Genomic DNA, 5,775 nt, shown 5'->3' on the forward strand with positions numbered 1-5,775 from the left:
CCCATAGTGCTATGTCCATGGCTCGCGCTCATATATTGCGTGAAAGTTTATAGGTTTGAGATTACTAAAGTATGAAACAATTGTTTGGCTTGTCATCAGGGTTGTGCATGACGAGAGCATTCTTGTGTGAAGAAAATGGAGCATGACTAAACTATATGATGTTGTAGGGATGAACTTTCTTTGGCCATGTTATTTTGAGAAGACATAATTGCTTAGTTAGTATGCTTGAAGTATTATTATTTTTATGTCAATATGAACTTTTATCTTGAGTCTTTCAGATCTGAATATTCATGCCACAATTAAGAAGAATTACATTAAAATTATGCCAAGTAGCACTCCGCATCAAAAATTCTGTTTTTATCATTTACCTACTCGAGGATGAGCAGGAACTAAGCTTGGGGATGCTGATACGTCTCCAATGTATCTATAATTTTTGATTGCTCCATGCTATATTATCTTCTGTTTTGGATGTTTATGGGCTTTATTATACACTTTTATATCATTTTTGGGACTAACCTATTAACCCAGAGCCCAGTGCCAATTTCTGATTTTACCTTGTTTTAGGGTTTCGAAGAAAAGGAAAATCAAACGGAGTCCAATTGCCTGAAACTTCACGGAACTCATTTTTGGAAGTAAAGAAGCCCAGAAGACTTGAAGTGCACGTAAGGGAAGCTTCGAGGAGGCCACAAGGTAGGGGGACGCGCCCACCACCCTGGGCACGCCCTCCACCCTTGTGGGCCCCTTGTGGCCCCCCTGACGTACTTCTTCCGCCTATATATCTCCATATACCCTAAAAACATCCGGGGGCACAATAGATCGGGAGTTCCGCCGCCAGAAGCCTCCGTAGCCACCGAAAGCCAATCTAGACCCGTTCCGACACCCTGCCCGAGGGGGAATCCCTCTCCGGTGGACATCTTCATCATCCCGGTGCTCTCCATGACGAGGAGGGAGTAGTTCTCCCTCAGGGCTGAGGGTACGTACCAGTAGCTATGTGTTTGATCTCTCTCTCTCGTGTTCTTGAGGTGACATGATCTTGATGTATCGCGAGCTTCGCTATTATAGTTGGATTTGAGAACACTTGATGTATGTCTTGCCATGCGTATCCGTGGTGACAATGGGATACCACGTGATTCACTTGATGTATGTTTTGGTGATCAACTTGCGGGTCCCGCCCATGAACCTATGCATAGGGGTTGGCACACGTTTTCGTCGTGATTCTCCGGTAGGAACTTTGGGGCACTCTTTGAGGTTCTATGTGTTGGTTGAATAGATGAATCTGAGATTGTGTGATGCATATCGTATAATCATACCCACGGATACTTGAGGTGACATTGGAGTATCTAGGTGACATTAGGTTTTTGGTTGATTTGTGTCTTAAGGTGTTATTCTAGTACGAACTCTAGGGCTGTTTGTGACACTTACAGGAATAGCCCAACAGATTGATTGGAAAGAATAACTTTGAGGTGGTTTTGTACCCCACCATAATCTCTTCGTTCGTTCTCCGCTATTAGTGGCTTTGGAGTGACTCTTTGTTGCATGTTGAGGGATAGTTATGTGATCCAATTATGTTATTATTGTTGAGAGGACCTGCACTAGTGAAAGTATGAACCCTATACCTTGTTTCCTATCATTGCAATACCGTTTACGCTCACTTTTATCATTAGTTACGTTGCTGTTTTTATATTTTCAGATTACAAAAACTATTGTCTACCATCCATATACCACTTGTATCACCATCTCTTCGCCGAACTAGTGCACCTATACAATTTACCATTGTATTGGGTGTGTTGGGGACACAAGAGACTCTTTGTTATTTTGTTGCAGGGTTGCTTGAGAGAGAACATCTTCATCCTACGCCTCCTACGGATTGATAAACCTCAGGTCATCCACTTGAGGGAAATTTGCTACTGTCCTACAAACCTCTGCTCTTGGAGGCCCAACAACGTCTACAATGAGAAGGTTGTGTAGTAGACATCATCCTCCGACAAGATTGTGGAGTTGAACCAAGGAGTTTGTACGGGCAAGGAGATCGCCTACTTCGTGAAGATCTACTCTAGTGAGGCAAGTCCTTCGTGGGAGATGGCCATGGTGGGATAGACAAGGTTGCTTCTTCATGGACCCTTCGTGGGTGGAGCCCTCCGTGGACTCACGCAACCGTTACCCTTCATGGGTTGAAGTCTCCATCAACGTGGATGTACGATAGCACCACCTATCAGAACCATGGCAAAAATCTCCGTGTCTACGTTGTGTTTGCTCCCTCCAAACTCCTTCATTTACCTTCATATGCAATTGTTTTACATTCCGTTGCTATACTCTTAGAATTGCAAGTGTAGGTTGATTACTTGTTTGTGGTAAGTTGCTAAAATCTACCAAGACTTAAAATTGGGAAAAGGCTAGATTTTTATTTGGTCAAGTAGTCTAATCACCCCCCTCTAGACATACTTCCGATCCTACAAGTGGTATCAGAGCTTTGGTCTCCATTTGCCTTGATTTCCATAGCTTTGGTGATCATAGCCTTGGTTTCACAACCTAGGAGAGTATGGCGTCTAGTGAGGGAAATTACCACCGTAGAGGTCCTTACTTTGATGGTACTAATTTTGCTAGTTGGAAGCATAAGATGAAAATGCATATTCTTGGACATAACCCCGCCGTTTGGGCTATTGTGTGTATTGGCTTGCAAGGTGAATTATTTGATGGGAGAGAACCTAACCGTGAGGCTAATGCGGAAGAGTTGAAGATGTTGCAATACAATGCTCAAGCTTGTGATGTTCTCTTTAACGAATTGGGCCCCGAAGAATTAAACAGAATCAGCCGTCTTGAGATTGCAAAGGAAATTTGGGATACTTTGATTGATATACATGAAGGTACTGACTCTGTCAAGGAATCCAAATTGGATGTGCTTCAAAGTCAACTTAACAAGTTCAAAATGAAGGATGGTGAAGGTGTTGCTGAAATGTACTCTAGGCTTGCTCTCATCACAAATGAGATTGCCGGCTTAGGAAGTGAAGAGATGACCGATATATTCATCATCAAGAAGATTCTAAGAGCCTTGGATGGAAAATATGATACCGTGTGCACATTGATCCAAATGATGCCCAATTATACAAATATCTCAAGCCAACGGAAGTCATTGGAAGGATTGTTTCTCATGAGATGTCACTCAAGGACAAGGAAGAGCTTCACAACAGGTCAAGTGGTGCTTACAAAGCCTCATGTGACGCTCCCACATCATCAAGTGAGAAACAAAACTTCAATGAAGAATTGAGCCTAATGGTGAAGAACTTCAACAAGTTTTACAAGAGTAGAAGCAAGGAAAGAAGTTCCAAGTCAAGGTCCTACAACAACAAAAGATCTTCTAGTCGTGAGCGAAATTGCTACAATGTGGAAGACCCGGACACTATTCCAATGAGTGTACTGCTCCCTACAAAAGAAGAGAAGATTCTCCCTACAAAAGAAGAAGTAGAAGAGAAGAATCACCACCAAGAGAGAGAAGGAGTAGAGATGACCGTTATGAACGAAGAACATCACGGAGAAGCAAGGATTCAGAAAGGAAGGACAAGTCATCAAAGAGCTACACAAAATGAAGACATCAAGATCATGTTGGTGAATGGGTATCCGGCTCCGACTCCGACGATCACTCAGAGAAAAGTTATCACTCCGACTCTGAATATACTCAAGATGAAGGTGTTGCCGGTCTAGCACTTGTGTCAACCAACTCCTACGACAGATTTGAGTAACCAAATGAAGGAATTGGAAGATGCTTCATGACTAAAGGCCCAAAGGTATCACACCCCGAGTATGTTGATTTCAATAATGATGAAGATGACTTGCTAGGTGATGATGATTTACTTGCTGACAATTCTAGTGATGAAAACTATGATGAACTTGCTATTAATCATGCTAATCAAGACAAAACGAATGACGATGATAGGAAGGAGATTGAGCGTCTAACTAAAGAGCTAAACACTCTCAAGTTAGCTCATGAAACTACCTTGGAAAATCATCGAGAGCTTTTAAAGACTCATGAGAAGTTACGCTTCGAAAAGCTCAACCTTGAGCAAGAGCATGGGTTCTAAAAAGCGATCAATGATGATCTTCGCAAGAAAAGTTCTTCTTACATTGCCAAGCGTTTACTCTTGTCTACTTACATGCCACAAGTTAAATCTAGCAACAAGAGTAAGAAAGATTCTTCTTCTAGTAGTAACAATAATCATGCTAAACCCAATGATGTTGCATCTAGTAGTTCTCTTGATTCCACTGATGATTCTCTTAGCCAAGTTACACTTAAGCAAGAAAATAGCTTATTGAAGGGAATTATAGAGAAAGGTGTTTACAAGATCCTTGTCGGAAGTAAGCAATTTCAGGAAATTGTACGCAAGCAAGGAAGACATTGGAAGAATCAAGGTGTTGGTTTTGAATGAAAGTTCAATGCCAATGGAGTTGAGTGGGAAGAAGATCAATACCCCAAGACGAAGTTTGTTCCTCAACAAGAGAAGTATGATCCTACTTATTTCCAAGGAACACAAGCTCAAGATAATCTTCCACCACAAGACCACAAGCTAAAAGGCAAGGACAAGCTTCAAGAGGAGATTGATGTATTTGAAGAAGCACCTAAGGCCTTGGTCAAGCGGGTTCCCAAGACTACATCAAGTTCTACTTCATCAAGTACGACTACAACTCCAAGGATTCCCATCAAGATGGTGTGGATCCCGAAGAAGAAGAACTAGAGAGTTCTTGAGGGTGACTCTGCCAACATACTTCACTCATTATTTTGGCGAGGACAAGTGCAAACAACTTCCATATCTTGCACTAGTTCAAGGAGTCACAAACCCTCTTGTTGGTAAGACAAGGGACAAGGTAACCTAATGCATTCATGGACATCATCTCATGTGAATATCACTATATGTCTATGGGTATCCTTGTTTGTTCCTTGCGGGACTAACCCGTGTAGGTATTGAAAGTGCAACTCACTCTAATGGATTGCTCCAAATGATCTACATCAACATTGAGCATCTACATCTTCAACTACATGAAGTCATCATCGACAAAACCCAAGGTTAGTTCATCCCTCTTAGGGGGGATATCACATCTAGGGGGAGCTTTACTTTAATCAATTGAGCCAAAGCAACTCTAATGGTGTGAACACAACAATGCTTTATGTAAAAGTGGCAACCCCACTTGTGCTTAAACGATGAGTATGACCTACGATCAAATGTTCTCATTTGAATCCTAAGTCAATATACTCATATATAGATGACCTAGTCATCACCAAATTGCTTGATAGATGCTAGAGTGATTGTGCATGCTTTGTCACATATTTCATTTGTCATCTTATTGTGTGAGCATGTTGGATGCATATTTTAATCATTCGAGGACATCCATTTGTTGCTTTGATTGTTTGGCTTTTTCTCTTTTGCCAAATGGACGAACAAGAATGCCTAAGAACTCCCTCTAGCTATCTATGCTTTTCTCGTCTCAAACTCTATTCATGCTACATCACAAAGTTTGATCAAGTCAGATTCGAACCACTCTGTGTGAGGAGCACTCGGTGTCCCCGATTCGTCATAGACTTAAACTTCCAAAACCTCTTTGTGCATTTCGGTATGACCGAATCATCCATTTCGGTGATGCCGAGATCACTAAGTTGATCTAGGTTTTCAATCTCGGTGCAACCGATTAGAACTTTTCGGTCACACCGAGTTGCAGTAACCACTTGCAGTTCTGCATCTTGGTTCCACTGAGTTGTTCCACTCGGTCACGCCGACAGGGTCGGGA

This window comes from Triticum dicoccoides, chromosome 2A (assembly GCF_002162155.2).
Source record: "Triticum dicoccoides isolate Atlit2015 ecotype Zavitan chromosome 2A, WEW_v2.0, whole genome shotgun sequence".
Classification (NCBI taxonomy): domain Eukaryota; kingdom Viridiplantae; phylum Streptophyta; class Magnoliopsida; order Poales; family Poaceae; genus Triticum; species Triticum dicoccoides.